Here is a 23,722-nt window from a genome sequence, read left to right as displayed (position 1 = left end):
TAATTAATGCATCTATATACTTGGTAAAGGGTGGAAGGCTCGGCCTTATGCCTGGTGTTTTGTTATACTCTTGCCGCCCTAGTTTCCGTCATACCGGTGTTATGTTTCTTGATTTTGCGTCCCTAACACGGTGAGGGGTATGGGGCCCTCTTGTCAGTTCGCTTTGAATAAAACTCTTTCAGCAAAGCCCAACATTGGTTTTAACATTTGCCATAATAATACTTGAACCTAATAATTAATTGGCATAGGGCGTCGCGAACCTGAGGTATTTTCTACATAGCATGGGGGGTCAGTGCTGATGGTGTTGGTTCCAAACTAGAGCCCCATGCAGCGCCGCCACGGGGAAACTCGAGGACTGGTTTTAGTTGTACGGACTGCTCATCCGGACGTGGCCTGAGACGAGATACGCGCGGCTACTATCAGGGTGTCGGCACGCCGGGAGGTCTTGCTGGATTAGTTTTATCATTCTCGAAATGTCTTGTGCACCGGGATTCCGAGTCTGATCGGAGGGTCCCGCGATGGAGGATTGTCTCCACGGATCGTGAGCTTGTCATGGGCTAAGTTGGGACACCCTTGCAGGGTTTAAAATTTCGAAAGCCGTGCCCGCGGTTATGTGGTAGATGGGAATTTGTTAATATCCGGTTGTAGAAGACTTGAAGTAAACTCAATTAAAATACACCAACCGCGTTGCGTAACCGTGATTGTCTCTTTTCGGGAAAGTTCGAGAGGGGAACACGGTTGGGTTATGTTTGAACGTAGGTAGTTCAGGATCACTTATTGATCATTATTAGTTGCCGACCGCTTGCGTAGATTATCATCTTACTCTTGTACTCATATGTTAGCCACCATACATGCTTGGTTGCTTGCTGCAACCTCACCACTTATTCTTTCCATACCCATTAAGCTTTGCTAGTCTTGATACCCATGATAATGGGATTGCTGAGTCCTCGTGGCTCACGGATTACTACAACAACAGTTGCAGGTACAGGTTACGCGATGTTCATGACGTGAGAGCGATGTTTACTTGTTTCGGAGTTCTTCTTCTTCTTCGTCGATCTTGGGTTAGGTTCCTGGTCGGCAGCCTGGGCTAGTAGGGTGGATGTCGTTTGAGTTTTTGTTTGTGATTCATCCGTAGTCGGATGTTGGTCTCATGTATGATGTTTGATGTATTATTGTGGCATCTGTATGCCCTTTGTATCTATCCCCAACTATTATGTAATGGTACGATGTAATGATATCCACCATGCAATAGCGTTTCAATATGCGGCTCTATCCTTGGTGGGACCTTCGAGTTCCTCTCGGATAGGATCGCATATTGCGCGTGACAGCACAGCAGGGGCGCGGCAGGTGGTGAGGAAGAGGGCGGTGCCACGCCCGCCGAAGAGCGCGTGCACAACCTGGAGGCGCGCTGTCTGCTCGGCACGATGCTCCTCGAGAAGCAGGAAGGAGCGTGTCTAGAGAAGCGAGGGCAACGACGACTGCGACGTGATGTGGGGAATGGCGCCGTGGTACTGACGGTTGAGCCTGCGCAGGAGGTGGAAGACTTGTCGCGGCTCCGTCACCGGCTGGCCGAGGTCACGGAGCTTATCAGCATACGTCTTCAATTTGGTGCAGTACTGCATGATCGTCAGATCGCCCTGCACCACGGCGTGGTACTCGGCGTCGATGTAGACGGCCCGGGCGAGTTTTTGTCACGGAAGATGCCGTCGATGACCGTCCAGACGGCGAGGGCGGTGTCCTCGTGCGCCATCACGGCGTCTAGCGGGTCAGGCGCGACGGTGTTGTTCAGCCGGTGGACAACGGCGTGGTCCGCCATCGCCCAGTCGGGGTCGTCGAAGCACAGGACGGCCTCGGCGTCCACATGATCGCGGAGGCCGAACATCCCGATCGCCATGTCGAAGTGGCGCCGCCACTGCACGTAGTTGCCGGCGAGCAGGTCGAGGGTGATGGGCACGTGACGGCAAATGTCGATGGTCTGCAGTACAGACGAGGAGGCCGTAACCATGGGCGGCGGAGGACCGGCCGTGGCAGAAGGTTGGGCAGCGACAGAGCCGGCCGCGGCAGCAGGGACGAGGCCGGCCGTAAGAAGAGCAAGTGGTGGTGGGGATGGCGCAACGGCTTCAGGAGTGCCGAAGCCATCAGTGGGAGCAGAAGGGGGGGGGGGGGGGGCGGGGCTGTCGCCCATAGCGGCGGAAGCGGGATCGGCGACCGAAGCAAAAGGATTGAGCCGGTCGGCGGTATCTGATACGATGAAGACGAGAGGTTTGCTATGGGATTCAACACACGCTTCCATTAGCTCTGCGGCTGAAGCTATATACAGTTTACAGAGATGATCGTCACTACCTGCAGGAACGTGGGCTGGCGACATGCCCACTTACTCACGCGCGTGCACTGACCGCAGGTCGTGCTACATACGCTGTACATACACAGGGAAATACATACGCCTTGGACAATTTATATAAACTCAATAAACAAGAACACTTGTAATGCATCGTATGACTGATGAATGTTTAAACATTTGATGTAGCAAGCAGGACTGCTATAAATTCAATAAAATTATCTTTAGAGGGAGGGGGCCCTTGCCCCGGTTCCATTTCATTGGAACCAAACATCCAAAAGTAAGGGCACAACACAGAAACAGATGATGCCACCAACCCGTCCAACTCTTCTCTCTCCCCTTATAGGCACATAACACCCACTACGAATAGAAATAAGCAAACTTTGTGGGAGGTATTGCTGACCCACCATCAAGATACATCATCAAAACTGGCAGTACCAGATAGTCTCGTCGTCGAGGTATTTTTCATCAAGTAGCTAACAACGATGTGGGGGGTGCAGTTTATTAGTCTGATGGGACGTAACCTCATGTTACCAGATGGACATGGGGCACATATTTTTCTCAGATCCAGGCCCTCGCGTGGTGAGTAGCAACTCCAATCATGCTTGTCTGGAATCATTTCACTAAGGATTTATAATGATGGAGCACACAAGGTATTCGTCGAGTTGGGGGTCGACGATCTAGATGGGTGTCTTTCTTTTCAAGGATACTAGATGGGTGTCTAAATCGTGTCTAATATGCTAATCGAACGGATGCTAAGATTGCGAGTGCTTGTGGTTCCGATCGAAAATGCCTTGCTCCTTTGGTTGGCCCCGCCGCTTATTATTGGTTCCTTGGTTGGTTGCCTCTGTCATTTCCATCTTGGTGTCCTTGTTCGTACATGCTTCAGACTCCTTGTAGTCCTGAGGCCCTTTGAACGGGGCAAGCCATTAGGGTGGCCCAATCTTCACAGTTGGAGGTGGATTCATAGATGATGAGCACGGAGAAAACTGGAAAAATAAGAGGAACACAATAGGAAACAAACATAAATCTAAGGTTCACCACCAATATCCACTCATATCACAAGTCAATATAAGAGGTACCTCTTATATATCCAAGAAAAAACAAAGGAAAGGGAAAACAAAATGATAGTTCATCCCAAAATCTAAAGGAAGAGGAGGTCTTGAATTTCCTTGGAATCTTCTCCAATTGGAGGTCATGATCACTCCAATGAAGTCTTCTCCCTTGGGATGCCTTGATTCCGCAAGTGCTAGATATATTGAGCAAAGTAATCACAAGTTCTTAGTGGACAATTTTGCTAACTACCTTCGATCCGTTTTGGATTGTAGTAATAGCCTTCTTCCCTAGAGACCTAGGATTTATTGAATCTAGGAAGTGATTAAGCTAGGCAAGGTTACTTCTAACAAGCCTTTGCTATCGCATAATGTATTTGTCCTTAGACCAACACAAAAATGAAATCATAGTGATCTTAAATGATAAGAGAAATAAGCCAGAGCAGAGGTGAAAGTGCATTTGTTCCTAAATGGTGTTTTTGTGTAATGACAATGTGTTTAGTGGGACTAATGACGATTACTAAGTTTATCTTAGGCCATTGGTCCCTGTGAGGTTATTTTAAAGGAGATGGTTGAATCCCCACTTCAAAAAGAAAAGACAAAACGTGGTTCTCCAACGAATCAAAGTTTTGCTTTGGTTTATTGAGTCATAGGATCACCGCACTATTAAGAGGGTCGAGATGCTCAGATGAAAAGTGTGGGCCAGCCCTCCCAATTTCATCCACCACAAAAAAGCCAAACTCTTCTTCAGGATGTGTCCATTGACTGCATACCCCGTGCACACATGGTACAAGGGCCGTGCACACGGGGCCAATGACTAATGTATGGACACCCTGTGCACAGTTGGGGCTGAAACTCTTTGGACACCCTGTAAGGTGCTCGATGTAGACGGGTCGTCCGGCCATTGCCCGGATCTTCCGGCCCTTCCCCGGATGCTCTGCCCAGATGCCTATCCAAAGAGCATATTTAGTCTGGGCTGGCCCGGATGTTCCGGACTCTGTCCTAGATGTCGGGCCAGCCTGTGATCCACCACCAGCAGGTTTGCACTGCCGGATGTTCTGGGTTTCCTCCCGGGCGTCTGGGCTTCCCCGGATGATTTGCCCGGACAATCACACAGAGAGCACCACGGGTTGGCTATATTAGCTCAACTGCCCAGCAGTTGACCTAACTTGACTGTCCTGATACCAAGCCAGATCATCCGGGTTCCTATCCGGACGTCCGGGCACTTAAACCCACAGCTCAAACTGCTCCTTTCTTGAGCAGCTATATATACCCCTCTACCACTCCAGTAGAGGGTTGACCACTACACTCTAATTCATCCCCAAGAACACCAGTGCTCCCTCTCACTCTTGTCCACACCCAATCTTAGATCCCGAAGAGATTTGTGAGAGTTCTTGAGAAATTCCACTAAGTGATAGATCCACTCCCTCCTTCCTCTTTTGACCAAAGCAAATTGTGATTTGAGCAAGTCTTGAGCATTTCTTTCTGGTCTTATTACTCTTGGAGGTTGGATACTCCCTAGATGGTAGGAGTTCTATAGAGAGGAATCGTTCATTATGATTACCCCCAGAAAGTTTGTGAAGGTTTGGAAGCCGCCTCAAGGTCTACCACTAGTGGTTGAGAATCGCCTTCGTGGTGATATCTCAAGGAGAATAGGGTGAACCTTCCTGGTGTAGGTGTGCCTTCATGGTAACACCCATCCCTTCAAGGAAGTGAACATCGGGATACATCCTCGTCTCCGAAGTTTCAGTTATCCCTAACCTTAACTCCTTGTGGTTTACTTGTCTCCTTGTTTTTACTTTTTATATCTATTGTGGTTGCTTGTCCTTCTAGTTGTTGTTGAGTATATTGCTAGCTCTAGAATCACCTTTGCAATTGTTAGGCTCATTTTCTTATTTCGCATAATTGCCAAAAATTGCTAAGTAGTAACCCGAGCGGCCAGTCACGGCGACCACCTGGTCAGCTATAAAAAGAGCCCCTCCCCCTCAGCTTAGAGCACCCGTCTCCTCTCCTATCTCCTAATTGAGGCTCTGCACCAGGAGAAGCTCTGCGGTACCAGCCATTCGAGCTCCGAGCCGCCGCGACTCTCAACTCTGGTAGCTCCCTCCCTCCTTCCCCGGTCAAAAAAGCGAGAGCTGAAGTCATACCCTGTGCCTGGAGCTTAATGCCCGCCTCCGTGCGCGCTCTCCTACACAGAGCTCCTGGACGAGGAGCCCTTGTGCCGCCACCGGAGTTGAAGAAGACGACGCGTTCCTGCAACTCCGGCCGCCGTGTAGCCCACGGACCAGAAGTAATCGACGCCCCCGACCAATCTGCACCACCCCCGAGCACCGCCGCTTCCTCCAGCTCCGGCTATCGCCGCGCCGGTGAGCTCCGCTGTCGGTTTGTTCTGTTTAGGATACCCCTTCGGTTTAATTTAAGTAGTGTCCACTGTCAGTCTCACATAACAACGCAAACCGCCCACGCTTACTGGTTCAAAGGTGGCATACTCCTGATTTACGCCATCGACATCATTCCCACTCCAGTCTGTTTTCTGTTTAATTTAAATCCAATAAACCCGACGAAACTTTGACTGGCTCTAGAATGCTCATTTTAAGTCCAAATGAATTGATTCTTTTTGGAGATGGTTTGTATTTGAATTCTTCACGCACTGATATGTTTGTTGTATTTTTTCTAGAAAGCATATTTTTGTTCTATCTATTTTAAGCTTTATGCTTATTAAAGAAAATTCATTATAATTATTTTTAGAGGGCTTTGAGCTTGGTGGTGGTGAGCAAGGCTACCCACTTTCTAACTTATGCTTGAAAGGCCATTTGATGGTCATTTCATTTTGATATGAATTTTGGTTTAAAGGAAAATGCCTTCAAATTGTTTATTTGAAAAATCTAAAATAAAAAAAGGTTGAGGCTTGCAGCACATGGTTATACTTCTGAAATAGAAGTTTTGGAGAACTTGTTATGATAAAACTGAAGTGTTTCATATGATGGCTTGATATGAAGTACTGTGAGCATATGGATGCTTTTGAAATATGATGGTTTTGATGCTTTACTTTTGTGAGTGAAGCATGATCCATGGATGAGACTTTAGACTTGATCTATGAAAAGACGATGCTGGTAACTTCTGTTAGGAATGGTTATTACAGTAACTCTAATAAAAATTACTGGCTTGATGAGTCCAAATTGCCGGTAAACTAGCTTAATATAGTGTGACCGTGTAATCTTGTGGGAGATCCTGGTAGGGGCTTAATGTAAAACATAGGGTTTGGGAAACTGGCTCGACACCCTAAAACGGGGTGTGGCTATCTCATTATATAGACGTACCAAGAGGTACAATACAAGGCCTATACAAGACTACGTATATACAGTCTAACACCCTCCCTCAATCTTAACTATAGCCTGAAGTACAAAGTAAGTTAAGATTGCGCCTACAGCCTACAAACTGTGGTTGTGGAAGAGGCTTCGTGAAGATGTCAGCAAGTTGATCCTTTGAGGAGATGAACTTGATACAAAGTAGTCTCTATGCAACACATTCCCGAACAAAGTGATAGTCAACCTCAATGTGTTTCGTCCTAGCATGAAACACCGGATTAGATGAAAGGTATGTAGCACCGATGTTGTCACACCACAGAACTGGAGGATGACCTAGAGAGATTCTCAACTCCCGCAACAAGGACTGTACCCATATGATCTCAGCGGTGGCATCAGCAACTGCTTTATACTCAGCTTCAGTACTGCTACGAGACACGGTGGCTTGCTTGCGAGCATTCCAGGCGATCAAGTTAGGACCAAAGAACACTGCATATCCCCCCGTGGATCGCCGATCATCAGGACTTCCAGCCCAATCTGCATCAGAGAAAGCCGAAAGTTCACAAGACGGTGCAGACTGAAGGAGCAGACCATACGAGGCAGTGGAAGAGACATACCACAGAATGCGCTTAACTGCCGAGAAATGAGTGGTACGAGGTGCATGAAGGTACTGGCACACACGGTTGACTGCATAAGAGACATCAGGCCTGGTGATAGTGAGATATTGTAGACCGCCAACAAGACTGTGATACTCAGTGGCGTCATCAGTGGAAAGAAGATCTCCATCAAGAGCAGACAACCGATCAGTCGCAGACATCGGAGTGATAGCATGTTTGCATTTGAGCATCCCAGCACGACGCAACAAATCCAAAGAATACTTCTTCTGAGTCAGAGTCAACCCAGCAGAAGACCGTGACACCTCCAAACCAAGGAAGTAATGCAGGGCACCCAAATCCTTGACAGCAAACTCCTCACTCAACGCAGACATAAGGCGATCAGCAGCAGCATCAGAGGAACCGACAAGGATGATATCATCAACATAAACTAATAGATACATCGTCACCTCAGGACGCTGAAGGAGGAACAGTGATGTGTCAGCAGTGGAGGGAATAAACCCAAGAGTCCGGAGAACAGAACCAAGGCGCGCATGCCACGCACGAGGCGCCTGTTTAAGTCCATACAATGCCTTGACCAGACGACAGAGATGATGCGGACGTGTAGGATCAACAAAACCTGGTGGTTGACGCATATAAACCTCTTCCTCAAGAACTCCATGGAGGAAGGCATTCTGCACGTCAAGCTGACGAAGAGACCAACCAGGAGTAACAGCAAGAGACAGCAGTATACGAATAGTAGTAGGCTTGATAACTGGACTGAACGTGTCTTCATAATCAAGACCATACCTCTGCTTGAAACCCTTGGCAACCAGCCGTGCCTTGTAGCACTCAATAGAACCATCTGCATGTCGTTTTACCTTAAACACCCATTTGGAGTCAATGATGTTGATGCCAGAGACCGGAGGAACAAGTTGCCAAGTGCCATTTTTCAGCAAAGCCTGAAATTCCTGCTCCATCGCAGCACGCCAGTGAGGAATACCCAATGCGGGCTGAAAATGACGCGGCTCAGCCGTCGGATCCGTAGCAACATGAGCCACACATGCGGCAAGCCACGCCACAGTGTCGTCTGTGCGTTCCTTGGGCCGAAAAACACCAGACTGGCTGCGTGTGTGTGGACGATGAGCGACCACAGCAGGCGGCGCCGGCAACACGAGGCTTGCCACAGGAGACGAAGGCGAGACCGATCCTGAGCTGGAGGAGCCAGGGTCATCAGGCTCAGCACCGGACGACGTGGCCGAGACGGGGCTGCCGAGCCCAGCCGACGACAAGGCCGGCTCGCGAGGAGCCGAGGGGGCCGAGGCGGGGCTGGCCGGTGCAGCTGACGTGGCCGCTGGGCCACCTGCCGCTGGGCCAGTGGCTGCTGGGTTGCCTGCCGCTGGGCCAGGCAAGGGCGACGCTGGCGGCGTTGACTCGTCAGCAGGCCCAGGTGACGCGGCCAACGGGGCGGGCGAGCCAGGCGAGCCGGGCGACGGGGTGGGCGAGCCGGGCGCAGCTGCGGGCGCTGCCGACGCCCGCGGGGCGGCTGTGGATGCATCGGGCTGGCGAGCACGACCCGCCATGCATGGGCCATGCACCGGATCGACGTGACCATCGTGAGTGTTGTCCATAGCCTCATCATCCAGGAGTTCAAGATGGGCACCACGTCCAATACCTGCAACATGGTTAGGAAGCAACACAGGAGCATTTGCAACATCCACAAATTGATCAGGCGAAGGTGTAGCTGAGTGCACAGGTGGTAAACTAATGGTAGAGTGGTTCGGAAGAGCACGAAACGGGAACACATTCTCATCAAACACGACGTCACGGAAAATGTAGACACGATTGGTGGGAACATGAAGACACTTGTACCCTTTGTGGAGAGAACTGTACCCAAGAAAGACACACTTCTTAGACCGAAACTCTAACTTACGTTTGTTGTACAGCCGCAAGTGCGGCCAACATGCACACCCAAACACTTTGAGAAACGTGTAGTCTGGGATATCATTGAGCAAGAGTTCAAGAGGGGTTTTCATTTTCAGTAGTCGCGAGGGAAACCTATTTATCAAGAAACAGGCGGTGGAGAAAGCATCACTCCAGAACCGAAACGGGACGGAGGCATGAGCTAGTAAAGTAAGTCCAGTCTCTACAAGATGACGATGCTTACGTTCAGCGGTGCCTTTTGCTGATGTGTATGAGGACAAGATACGCGATGCGAGATCCCAAGCTTGTTAAAAAACGAGTTGAGGTTGTGATATCCCCCCCCCCCCAGTCGGATTGAACATGAATAATTTTGTGCTTAAGGAGACGCTCAACGTGTGCTTGGAACTGAACAAAAACATCAAACACATCAGATTTACGCTTGATAAGATATAGCCAAGTAAACCGACTGTAAGCATCAATGAAACTGACATAATAGTTGTGACCACTAACAGACGTTTGGGCATGACCCCATACATCAGAAAACACAAGCTCAAGAAGATGTTTCACAACACGACTAGACTCTGAAAAAGGTAGTTGGTGACTCTTGCCCTGCTGACAGGCATCACAGATAGTTTCAGCACTTTTATTTGACACAACTGGTAGTTCATGGCGATGCAGCACATGACTAACTATAGGAGCAGCAGGATGACCAAGGCGTGCATGCCAGTGCGTAGGCGACACACGAACGCCACTGAACACCTGAGGAGAAGACGGCGTAGGAGATGCAGGCGGTGCGTCAAGTGCATACAAGCCATGGCGAAGACGACCACTAAGCAGAACGACCCTCGTGTCCCCATCCTTGATAAAGAAACGAAAAGGGTGAAACTCAGCAAGGACATTATTATCACGAGTAAGTTGAGGAATAGACAACAAACTACGTGTAGCAGAGGGAACTCGAAGGACACTAGAAAGATGCAGTTTGCGAAAATTGTGTGCAAGAAGTGATGCTTGACCAACATGGGAGATGCGCATACCTGCTCCGTTGGCGGTGTGCACTGATCATGTCCACGATATGGTTCCCGAGTGGAGAGCTTGCCCATCTCACTGGTGAGATGATTCGTCGCTCCTGTATCCATATACCACGCCGGATCAAGAGAGTAGGACTGGGTGCGTCTGTGCTCGTGCCCCGTCACAGCAGCTGCAGCCTGCTTATCATTCCCTTTTCCATTGTTACCAAGGCCAAGGAAGTCTTGCTTGTAGCGTCTATGGCAGCGAGAGGTGAGGTGACGATCTATGCCACAAAGCTGACAAGCCTGAGGAGCACCGAACTAGAACAGCAAGCAACTGGGCGGCTCCCGCCAGTGATGGTCGGCGCGTTGCCCCGCGAGGCCTGCGACGAGGAAGCCGGTGGTTTGCCACCTGATGGGGCCGGCTTCTGAGGTTTGCCGCGTGTGGCGGCGTTGGCGGAGACGAAGCTGGGGGAAACACGGCACGCCTTGATGCGCTGCACATGCCCAAGGAGGCGCGCATAGAGCTCACGACGCGGGAGCGTATCCTCTCGACCATGGACGTTCTCAATGAGATTGTCATAATCATCATCGAGCCCGTTAAGCACAAAGGTGGTGAAGTCCTCGTCCTGAAGCGGCTGACCAACAGAGGCCAAGGTGTCGGCGAGGCTCATCATCTTGTTGAAGTACTCCGTGATGCTGATATCTCCAAGCTTGGTCTCACCCAGCTCGGTGCGTATAGTGTGCACGCGCTTGAGACTGAGAGGCGAAACTAGTGTGGAGGGCCGCCCACGCCTCCCTGGACGTAGCGGCAAAGATGACCATCGACGAAACACTCGGCGTGAGCGAAGACTGGATGACGGAGAGAATGGCCTGATCCTGCGCCACCCACGTGTGATATGCCGGATGGTGAGGGGGTGGGCACGGGCTGGACCCGTCGACATAGCCCTCCAAGTAGCGGCTGCGGAGTATAGGCAAGACCTGAGCACGCCATGACAGGTAGTTGTCCGGCGCGAGCTTCACCGGCAGCAGGTGCGAGAAATAAAACGACGGAGGCGCCGCGGTTTGAGCAGTGTACGCCTGCGCCAGTGGTGCATATGGATCCATGGACAGGGCCATCTCTGGACGAGGGACCATCGCGTAGGCGCCAGGTGAGGAGTAGGATCCGGGAGAGGCGCCTGCCAAAGCGCCGTGGCCGGGCGCTGCAGGAAGACCATAGGTGCCGGGCGCGGCGTAGGGGCCAGCACCCGCAGCAGCCGAAACACCTTGGCCGGGCGCTGCAGGGGCGCCATACGGCGAGGTGGCCGCGCCCCCATAGGTTGGCTGGGGCGGCGCCGGGTAGTAGTGGTGCGGTGGCGGCGGATGCGGCACCGCCGTGTAGGGTTGCGGCGGCGGCGCAGCATAGGCCGACCCCGGCCATAAGGACGACGGCGGCGGGGGCGCACCATAGGATGGCGCGGGAGCGCTGTACCATGGCAACCCAGCACCAAGGTGCGAACTCGGCGGAGGAGGGCCGCCATGGGCCGGCAGCGCCGCGGGCTCGGGCGGGGCGATCAGATCGCCCTGAGCCCCCGAGGCCTGCGGGGAAGCGGGCGGCGGCGGCAAGGCACCGTATGTCGCCGCGAGGGGCCGGGAGGCCAGGAAGGGCGACATCGGGGCTAGGGCCGGCGCGGCGGCGGCGGTCGAGATCGGCGCGGCAGCGGCGGGAGGTGATGCAGCGGAAGACATCGTAACCTAAACTGATACCATGTGAAACATAGGGTTTGGGAAACTGGCTCGACACCCTAAAACGGAGTGTGGCTATCTCATTATATAGACGTACCAAGAGGTACAATACAAGGCCTATACAAAACTACGTATATACAGTCTAACACTTAAGTCATGTTCTCTTACTAAAGGTAGACCACTATGAGCGGGTTTATTAATGTGGCTGGGTGCAGGGAAGGCATTGATAGAACTTGTGGATTAGGCTTGGCCTCGTCAACCTGGGAACTTAATAGAGTCTCGAGTCAAGGGGATATTTGATAACCACTTTTGCAAAGTGGAAAGGACCAAGTCTTATCTCTCAGGGTAAGTGCTATTGATAACCACCTATGCAATGAAACATCTCAACAAAGATATCTTGCCAAGCTCATACTTTCTATCAGAATACCACCTATGAGCTTGGCAAGATATCTTTGTTGAGATGTTTCATTGCATAGGTGCAGTGTATGACCTCTGGGAAGTTAAAACTATTCGAATAGCCGTGTCCACGGAATGGACGGAGTCGGAATAAGGTCACACTTTTCGATCTAAGCCAAACTGGACGTTGTAAACAAGACCTGAAAGTAAAAGATTTAACTTTAAGTAATACCGAAAAGTGGCTCTGCCCATCTGCCGCTACGTTTGCTTCTTGTTCAGAGAGGGACACAGTTGGCTATACATGAATTAGAGTTTTGACGGATGTTAAGCCTACCGGATGGATTTACATCTCACTGATCTGAGTTAGTGATGGTGTGGGTCCAATCTTGTGTAGTTATAATTCTTCGGTTGATCCCACTAATTCTGAGGGTCTCACGACGCGTCTCGGTGGTTACACTTATGAATTAATGATACGTTGCTCCCACTGATTCTGTGGTTAACCTCACGATTCCCGTTTCAATGGTTATATACGTAGAACCTGGCTTGCCAGTTACCATATGTTGATCCCGGACTTCCAGTTAAATACTGTCCCAATACCAGAATGACGGCCCCTGATTCAGACCCTATTCTTGGTGATCATTTATCAATATGCACAGTCCCGGAGTAGTGGCACCTCATCGGTACACACTCATGGCGATCTTTACTTTACACTGATCCTGGCTTTCTGGTTAAATTATGTTTTTTTCGAAAAGAAGGACAACCATCGGCCTCTGCATCGAGCGATGCACACAACTATCTTTATAATATTATTCAACAGTCTAAAAAAAATACATGGATCAACCCAAAGTCACCTTCCGGGCGATCTATGTCGCTACACCTACTAGCTTGATGATGTGCCCTGACCACACACCATCTAATCCGGTGACCTCACCAAGCAGCCCCGCGGCAAGCCGAGATAACCAGCCGGTCTAGCAGACCCTCAATGTGGCGCACCACATGCGCAATCTCCAGAATCCGCCGCTGCCATCTTCCGTCGTCCCAACTTCAGGAGAGATCCACGCATTGACCTTGCCAGGCCCAATTGTCGACGCCACCACAAAGCCAAACATCGCCACCACCCTATGCGCGCCCATCAATACATGTTCATCGCCAAGACTCCGCTACGCCACGCCATCGAGATCCACCGTCGCCGACGCAGTAGATGCCACACTGCATCACCTCCTGATCCAGATCGCCACCAAAGCCAACCCAACGGTGTCCACCAGCCAACTATCTCCCAAGACGCCTTCAAGAAATGAACGATGCAGAAGGCGCCGTCGCCGCCCACTGCAGTTAGGGTTTTTACACGGGAGACAAATGGCATGATGGAGGTGGAAGTAGATCTGATGAACGTCTCATGGAGAAAAAATGGCGCCCTCGGGCGTCGCGAACTCGCGGCCGACCAGTCTCGGCTAGGGATTTCTCTCGATTTGAACCCCCACCTCCAGCCCAACTGCATCGAGGAACGACAAGTCATGCGACCCACATCCGTATGGAGGAGCACACCGAGCGGGGAGGAGTGAAGGCGCCGGATCCAAATCAGGCACCACCGGGCAAACACGACCACCGGGCAGCCGCCGATCTACCGCGGAGCCAAGTGGAAACGCCGGATGGATCGGCCACCCCAGATCTGTTAGACGGTATATTTACATAGAGCTTCTGTACGTAACTGTATATTGTATTTGTACACATGGTGTACCCCTATCTATAATACCTAAATAGTTTATCCCACTATGTTATTTCTCCTGACATGCAAGCTATCCACATTAGCAATAGACATGCAGCCATTCACCTTTAGCAAATCTGCCACATCAGCAAAAAATCCGCGAAACTAATCACGTGATTTAAAAGTCGCTTTGTTAATTTATGGGGAACCACTGGCTGGCCTCTTTCTTCCTTGAGACGCGAGCGTTTTGTTTCCCTCGATCCCCAGAGCAGCCCTAATGCCCCCTCAATTACTTCCATGTCTATTGATTTCCGCTGATCTCTTCACCTCCACCAAATCTACATCCTCTTCATCTCCTGCTTCTTCCCCTGACCTCCATTGAAGGACTACGGGTTGGTATGCCGCCATTATATAAGACACAGCCGCGAAGACTCTCTCGATCGATCTGGCTCTCCCAGACTCTCCGCCTCCACCATTTTCTCCGTTCCATTCTCGCGCCCCTCTGCTTGATCTCCTTCAACGTGAAGCATCATCTATTTTTCCAGCTCTCCCTTTACAGAGGTTGTACTCACCATCCATCTCCAAGTAGGACTGACACGACCGCACCATGTCGTACTCGCTGCCGCCGCCGCCGTTCAGGATTGAAGTTGCTCGCTCTGCGAAGTTGGTTTCCAAACCATCCTCTGCCCGTGAGGATCCCCGCTGGCCGCTGCTGCACAAGGTAGTCCCCATGGTCTGATCTCTGATGCATCCTGACGGACTCCTATATCCTTTAGGAGCTTTTTTGGTCTGCAGTTAATACTGAACAGGGTGTTCTTTCTTGGTCTGCAGTTCATCTCTCTGTCTCTCATGTTACTACTGAACCTTTTTTGGGTGTCATATCTTCCATTTATATATATTCATGTGCTTCTTAATACTTATGGTGATTTAATTATCTTAATAAACTATAATGTTGGCAGATAGTTAATGGGGCTTGGAAGTTTAACGGGCTCGATTCATGGATATGGTTTAGCATCTACATTTACAGAAAATATAGTGGAGAAGCAAAATATACTGAGGACCGCACCATGGCCCTAATAAACAAAATATTCTGTATGTATCTTGATTAATAATTTATTTTATCATCTTTGTTGTATACTTTGGAATTAACACCATTTGTTGTTTGTAGATCTAAATAATTGATGTATTAGCGGGATGCTCTCTTTCTTTGATTTTAGTGTAAGCAAGCAATTGCATATCTCTTATATGTTGCCTTTTTTTGGAAAAGGTAAAGCATTTTTTTGCTAGAAATAATGTTGCATAACTTCTACTTACCAAGAAGTAATTTCGCTTTGTTGTGTTAATAATGAGCGGTCTTTACTTTTCCATTGTAATGGATGAATATAATGGGCTTGCATACTTATCCGAGTGACTAACATAAGATGCCATTATTGGTTTCATCTACAGAGAAAACGACTTTGGGGAGATCTTGCAGTCTTAGTAGATGAAAGGCATAATATAACTATGCTTCTTAATTATAGAAGTACAATATAAATTTGTTGTCAGACCTACTCTTACTCATGTGAAATTGTTCCATGACTTATTGTGTGGCAAAATATTTCGATAAGCACATTAGACTATAATGATGCTGGTCCGAATTGACACATGTACTTGCTAAGCTAATGCACAATCACTATGTTCTTTTCTTTCCAGTCTCAGGAAATTGGTTTTACAATTTGCTGCAGAAATACAAGCTAGCGCTTCGTCTCAAATATTATAAGGGTGCTTGCATCTAAGAATGGAATGTTAGAGAACCTCTATAGTCTAGAGAGCACATAATCTCTCTTAAAGCTGGGTGACCCACATCTAAAGAAATACCATTTGGCTCACCAATGTCCCGCGGCAACGAGCAGGGTATCATCTACTATTTGGCTCACCAATGTCCCGCGGCAACACGCGGGGTATCATCTAGTATATATAAAGAGCCACACCCGTATTAGGGTGTCGAGCAGTTTCCCACAACCCTAAGCTTTACATGGTATCAGTTTAGGTTTACGATCAATGTCTTCCGCCCCATTCCCGGCTGTCGCTGCCCCGGCCGCCGGCGCCTCTCCGTTTTTATCGTCTCGCCCGCTGGCCTCCGTGGTTGGCGCCTCCATGGCCACCGCCGCCGCTCCCCTGCATGGCCCGCCGTCGCCAATCTCCTACGACGCCGCGGCTCCGTTCCCACCTACCGGCTACGCCTCGGGACCACCGCTGGCCTACGCGGCTCCCGCGGCCAACCCCCGGCTAGGGTTTCCACTCGCGCCGCTGGCGCCCTATGGCGCTCCAGCACCGCCACCGGCCCATGGCGCCTCTGCCCCGTCGGCGTACACGGCCTACCCGCCGTACGCCTCCGCCCCATCGGCGTACGCGGCCTACCCAACGGCCGCGGCGTCCGCGCCTCCTCATGGCGCGCCTTCTTCATACGGGGCGCCCTACGGTGGTCCATCGACGGAGTTGGTGGCTTCTTCCGTGGTGCCGGGTGTTACCTCACCCCCGGGTTTTTACGCACCGCCGCCGCCTTCGCATCATGTTGTGCCTCCTGCGCCGTTTTACTTTGCGCACCTCATCTCGATGAAGCTCACGACGGATAACTACCTGTCGTGGCGTGCTCAAGTATTGCCGCTTCTTCGCAGTCGCTATTTGGAGGGTTATGTTGATGGCACATTGTCGTGCCGTCTGCCGTATCATCCGGCGTATCATGCTTGGGTGGCCCAGGATCAAGCCATCCTCTCTGCTATCCAGTCCTCTCTCACGGAGGGAGTCTCGTCACTTGTCATCTTCGCCGCTACGTCTCGGGACACGTGGACGACCCTTCATATCAGTTAGTTTTGCTTCGCAGTCCCAGGCACGTGCTCATGCTATTCGCACTGCGCTTGGGGAGGTGAAGCTTAATGACCTCATCGTCACTGACTACTTCAACAAGGTGATGGGTATGGCTGACACACTTGCCTCCATTCGCAAGGCTCTTGGTCCGGAGGAGTTCACCTCTTATGTGCTTAATGGACTGGGTAGCGACTATGATAATTTGGTGGAGAATATCAATGGTCGTGACACTCTCATCCAGCTGCGTGAGCTGTACGCGTGTCTTCTTGCCACAGAACAGCGCATCCAGGCTCGCCACTCTATGCCGAGTTTCCCTTCCGCCAACGCTGCAATGTGTGGCAAGGGCAAGCCCTACAAGCCACCAACTGGTGCCAAACCTCCGCCGGCCGTGCCCAACCTGCGGAACTCCACTACCTCCGCGGGCGGCCGAGTCCGTGCCTGATGTCCTTCATGTGGTGCTCAGGTCCCCTGCCAGCTATGTGGTCTTGATGGCCACCTTGCTTCCCATTGCCAGCGTCGCTTCAAGCAGGATTTTTTGGGGATCGGGAACAATGGCAAGGGTAATGAGAAGCAGGCTGCTCTGGCGAGTCATGAGCAGAGACATACTGATTCCTATCCAGTTGATGCATCGTGGTACATGGATACAGAAGCTACCAATCACCTGACAAGTGAGATGGGCAAGCTCTCTACATAGGAGCCGTACCATGGACATGATCAGGTTCGCACTGCTAATGGGGAAGGTATGCACATCTCACATATTGCTCAGGCATCACTTCTTACTCGTCGATCCAAACAACTACGTCTCCTTAATGTCCTTCGAGTTCCCTTTGTTTCACGTAGTTTGTTGTCAGTTCTTAAACTTACTCGTGATAATGATGTTTTTGGTGAGTTTCACCCGTTTCATTTTTTTTAAGGACCGGGACACGAGGGACGTACTTCTTAGAGGTCGACTACACCATGATCTTTATGCACTTGATGTGCCACCAGCTCCTTGTGCTTTCAGCGGTGTTCATGTGTCTTCGTCGCATTGGCATGTGCGCCTTGGTCATCCTGCTACTCCCATTGTTAGCCATGTTCTTCATCGTCATCAGCTTCCAGTTGTGTCCAATAAAAATGCTGCTACAATCTGGAATGCCTGCAGCAAGGCAAGAGTCATCGGCTTCCTATTTTTGAGTTGAGTCGTATAGTCAACAAACCGCTTGAACTTGTGTTTTCGGATGTATGGGGCCATGCCCAAACCTGTGTTAGTGGTCATAATTACTATGTCAGTTTCATTGATGCTTACAGTCGGTTCACTTGGCTTTATCTTCTCAAGTGCAAGTCTGACGTGTTTAATGTTTTCTTGCAATTCCAAGCGCATGTTGAGCGTCTGCTCAGTCACAAAATCATTCATGTGCAATCTGATTGGGGGGGGGGGGTGAGTACCACAACCTCAATGCATTCTTTAATAAGCTTGGAATTTCGCATCGTATGTCTTGTCCTCATACACATCAGCAAAACGGTGTAGCTGAGCGTAAGCATCGTCATATAGTTGAGACTGGTCTCACCTTGCTTGCTCATGCCTCCGTTCCTTTTTGGTTTTGGAGTGATGCTTTTTCGACCGCATGTTTCCTCATTAACAGGCTTCCTACACGACTCCGTCAGATGAAAACACCACTTGAACTCTTGCTGAATGAGGTTCCTGATTACACGTTTCTCAAGGTTTTTGGGTGTGCGTGTTGGCCACATCTTCGTCCATATAACAAACGCAAGTTGGAGTTTCGGTCTAAACAGTGTGTGTTTCTTGGTTATAGTTCTCTTCACAAAGGGTACAAGTGTCTTCATGTTCCCTCTAACCGCGTCTACATTTCTCGTGAAGTGGTGTTTGATGAGAATGTTTTTCCCTTTTTCGCATTCCCGGGCACTCCCCATTGCACCTGAGAAATCTGTTTTACCTTTGCCTGGTCAATTTGTAGATGCTGCATATACCCCCTTGTTGCTACCTAACCATGGTGCTCGTACTGGGTGAGGAGCGCGCCTCGAGCTTCTGGATGATGGGTGCGCACAGGACGTCGATCAGTTGCATGGGGCATGCAACCTCGATCTTGATGTCTCCTCGCCACCTGGCCCGACGACGGAGCCGGCCAACCCGGCCTCCACCTCTTCGGCCCCGCGTGGGCCTGGCCCGACGCCAGTGTCGGCCGAGCCGGCCTCCGCCTCTTCGGCCCCGCCTGGGCTGTCCTTGCCAGGCGCTCCTTCGGCCCCGCCTTGGCCGTCCTCACCAGGCCGATCGCCTGGCCCGGCCGGTTCACCCCGCTTGCCTCCATCGCCCGCATCGGTCGCCTCTCACTCGACGCTTGCGCCGTCTCCCGTGCAGAACGTGTCGTTGTCACCGGTGCATGGGCTTCGGAGCCTGGGGAGCAGTCTACGTCGTCGTCATCATCTTCATCGACCTCGTCTCCGCCACCACCTTTGCCACCTACCGTTGTTCTGCGTGCTCGTACGCGCAGTCAGAGCGGTATTTTTCGGCCAAAGGAGCGCACTGACGGCACGGTTGCGTGGATTGTGGCGTGTGGCACAGGCAGATGTCGACCCCACTACTGAGCCTCGACATTTTCAGGCAGCTCTTCGGATTCCCCACTGGCATAGTGCCATGGAGCAGGAGTTTCAGGCCCTCCAGAGGAACGATACTTGGCGCCTGGTTCCTCCTGTGTCCGGTGTCAACATTATTGACTCCAACTAGGTGTTCAAGGTCAAGAAGCATGCTGACGGTTCTATTGAGCGATACAAGGCACGACTTGTGGCAAAAGGTTTCAAGCAAAGGTATGGTCTTAATTATGAGGATACCTTCAGTCCAGTTGTCAAACCTACCACTATTCGTCAGCTTCTGCCCTTAGCTGTTGCCAAAGGGTGGTCTCTGCGTCAGCTTGATGTTCAGAATGCTTTTCTTCATGGGGGGTCTTGGAGGAAGAGGTTTACATGCGGCAACCTCCAGGTTTTGTTGATCCTGCTCGTCCACATCATTTGTGTCGTCTTGTTAAGGCACTCTATGGACTTAAGCAGGCTCCTCGTGCCTGGCATGCACGACTTGGCTCGGTTCTTCAAAGTCATGGATTTGCTCCGTCCACTGTTGGTACGTCTCTGTTCTTGTTCCACTTCCTGAGGTTACTATGTATCTGCTGGTTTATGTTGATGACATTATTCTTATCAGCTCCTCGGTGACTGTCACTGATCGTCTGTTGTCTGCTCTGAGTGGTCATTTTGCTGTCAAGGATCTGGGTGCTCTGCATTACTTCCTTGGCCTGGAGGTCTCACGGTCATCTGCTGGCCTGACTCTCACTCAGCATAAGTATTCCCTAGACTTGCTGCGACGTGCTGGTATGTTGCAATGCAAGCATGCTACCACTCCTATGTCTGCAACTGATCGGTTATCGGCCCTGGATGGTGCTTTGCTTCCTTCGAATGATGCTACTAAGTACCGCAGCATCGTTGGCGGCTTGCAGTACTTGACTATCACACGGCCGAACATCTCTTATGCGGTAAATCATGTGTGCCAGTATCTGAAAGTGCAACTAATCTCTGGATGGTTTTGGTAATTCTTAACAACATATAGCTCATTGAACTAATACTCTTTCAAGATGATCATTTCAGAAAGTTCAATGATTGGCATGGCATGGACTAGAGATGTGGACCCCTCAAAATGCTAAGGACACATATTGGCTCAAGCTCAAGACTCTACACTTTCATTTTAGTGATCCAAGATCACATTGAGTCTATAGGAAAAGCCAATACTATTAAAAGGGGATGAGGTGTTGCTTAATGGCTTGCTTGCTCAAAATGCTTAGTGATATGCTCCAAAGCCCTCAATCACTTTCTCATTTCCACATATGCCCCAAACCAAAAGTCAAACTCGGCCCCACCGATTTGATCTATCCGGCGCCACCGAGTTCATTTGACATAGCCATAGTCAGAAACCCTAATCAGTTCGGTCTCACCGATAGGGATCTCGGTCTCACCGAGATGGGATTGCAAACTCTCTGTTTTCCTTCGTAACGTTTCGGTCTAACCGAGATGAGCGATCGGTCCCACCGAGTTCGCAATGCAAACTCTCTGTTTCCTTTTCGTAACGTTTCGGTCTCACCGAAATGAGCGATCGGTCCCACCGAGTTTGCCTGACCAACTCTCTGTTTGCCTATTACAGAAATAGGTCTCACCGAGTTCATGTGATCGGTCTCACCGAGATTACGTTATGCCCTAACCCTAATGAAATCGGTCCCACCGAGTTGACATGTCGGTCCCACCGAAAATCCTAACATTCACATTTTGAACTAAATCGGTCTAACCGAGTTTGAGTATTCGGTCCCACCGAGTTTGGTAAATTGTGTGTAACGGTTAAATTTTGTGTGGAGGCTATATATACCCCTCCACCCATCCTCCATTCGTGGAGAGAGCTATCAGAACGTGCCTACACTTCCAACATTCATTTTTGTGAGAAAGAACCACCTTCTCATGTGTTGAGACCAAGATATTCCAATCCAACCACAAGAATCTTGATCTCTAGCCTTTCCCAAGTTGCTTTCCACTCAAATCATCTTCCCACCAAATCCAAATCTGTGAGAGAGAGTTGAGTGTTGGGGAGACTATCATTTGAAGCACAAGAGTAAGGAATTCATCATCAACACACCATCTATTATCTTTTGAAGAGTGGTGTCTCCTAGATTGGTTAGGAATCACTTGGGAGCCTCCGTCAAGATTGTGGAGTTGAACCAAGGAGTTTGTAAGGGCAAGGAGATTGCCTACTTCGTGAAGATCTACCCAAGTGAGGCAAGTCCTTCGTGGGCGATGGCCATGGTGGGATAGACAAGGTTGCTTCTTCGCGGACCCTTCGTGGGTGGAGCCCTCCATGGACTCGTGCAGCCGTTACCCTTCGTGGGTTGAAGTCTCCATCAACGTTGATGTACGATAGCACCACCTATCGGAACCACGCCAAAAATCTCCGTGTCTACATTGCGTTTGCTCCCTCCAAACTCCTCCCCTTTACCTTCATATGCAATGATTTACATTCCGCTGCTATACTCTTAGATTTGCATGTGTAGGTATATTGCTTGACTTGTGATAAGTTGCTAAAATCTGCCAAGACTTAAAATTGGAAAAGGCTAGATTTTTATTTGGTCAAGTAGTCTAATCACCCCCCCTCTAGACATACTTTCGATCCTACAAGTGGTATCAGAGCTTTGGTCTCCATTTGCCTTGATTTCCGTAGCTTTGGTGATCATAGCCTTGGTTTCATAACCTAGGAGAGTATGGTGTCTAGCGAGGGAAATTACCACCGTAGAGGTCCTTACTTTGACGGTACTAATTTTGCTAGTTGGAAGCATAAGATGAAAATGCATATTCTTGGACATAACCTCGCCGTTTGGGCTATTAAGTGTATTGGCTTGCAAAGTGAATTCTTTGATGGGAGAGAACCGAATCATGAAACTACCGCGGAAGAATTGAAGATGTTGCAATACAATGCTCAAGCTTGCGATATCCTCTTCAACGGATTGTACCCCGAAGAATTGAACAAAATCAGCCGTCTTGAGAATGCAAAGGAAATTTGGGATACTTTGATATGCACGAAGGTACCGACTCCGTCAAGGAATCCAAATTGGATGTGCTTCAAAGTCAGCTTGACAAGTTCAAAATGAAGGATGGTAAAGGTGTCGCTGAAATGTACTCTAGGCTTGCTCTCATCACAAATGAGATTGCCGGCTTAGGAAGTGAAGAGATGACCGACAGATTCATCATCAAGAAAATCCTAAGAGCCTTGGATGGAAAATATGATACCGTGTGCACATTGATCCAAATGATGCCCAATTACAAAGATCTCAAGCCAACGGAAGTCAATGGTATAATTTTTAGCACTTGTGTCGACCAACTCCTATGACATATTTGACTCACCAAATGAAGGAGTTGGAAGATGCTTCATGGCTAAAGGCCCAAAGGTATCACACGCCGAGTATGTTGATTTCAATAGTGATGAAGATGTTTTGCTAGGTGATGATGATTTACTTGTTGACAACTCTAGTGATGAAGATTACGATGAACCTGCTATTAATCATGCTAATCAAGATAAAGCGAATGACGATGATAAGAAGGAGATTGAGCGTCTAACTAAAGAACTAAACACTCTCAAGTTAGCTCATGAAACTACCTTGAAATATCATCGAGAGTTTTTAAAGACTCATGAGAAGCTACGCTTTGAAAAGCTCAACCTTGAGTAAGAGCATGGGTTCTTAAAAGCAATCAACGATGATCTTCGTAACAAAAGTTCTTACATCGCCAAGCGTTTACTCTTGTCTACTTACATGTCACAAGTAAAATCTAGCAACAAGAGTAAGAAAGATTCTTCCTCTAGTAGCAACAATGATCATGCTAAATCCAATGTTGTTGCTTCTAGTAGTTCTCTTAATTCCACTAATCATTCTCTTAGCCAAGTTACACTTGAGCAAGAAAATAGCTTATTGAAGGGAATTATAGAGAAAGGTGTTTACAAGAGCCTTGCCGGAAGTAAGCAATTTGAGAAAATTATACGCAAGGAAGGAAGGAACCGGAAGAATCAAGGTGTTGGTTTTGAACGAAAGTTCAATGCCAATGGAGTTGAGTGGGAAGAAGATCAATACCCCAAGACGAAGTTTGTTCCTCAACAAGAGAAGTATGATCCTACTTCTTTCAAGGGAACACAAGCTCAAGATGATCTTCCACCACAAGACCACAAGCAAAAAGGCAAGGACAAGCTTCAAGAGGAGATTGATGCATTTGAAGAAGCTCCCAAGGCCTTGGTCAAGTGGGTTCCCAAGACTACATCAA

The 23,722-nt window shown here is 49.6% G+C and overlaps 1 protein-coding gene across 1 annotated transcript in view; it reads right to left on the bottom strand.

Annotated features, from left to right (window-relative positions):
- Positions 1–2,517: 2,517 nt before the first annotated feature.
- The window catches only part of LOC123169648 (chloroplast envelope membrane protein), a 40,129-nt gene continuing 18,924 nt past the window's right edge, over positions 2,518–23,722 (bottom strand). The window contains exon 8 of the transcript XR_006484908.1: positions 2,518–3,327. The gene's annotated coding sequence lies outside the window, so the exon portion shown is untranslated. The remainder of the gene's footprint in view (positions 3,328–23,722) is intronic.

The sequence above is a fragment of the Triticum aestivum genome, chromosome 7D, assembly GCF_018294505.1.
Source record: "Triticum aestivum cultivar Chinese Spring chromosome 7D, IWGSC CS RefSeq v2.1, whole genome shotgun sequence".
NCBI lineage: Eukaryota > Viridiplantae > Streptophyta > Magnoliopsida > Poales > Poaceae > Triticum > Triticum aestivum.
This window is presented reverse-complemented; position numbering and strand designations above follow the sequence as displayed.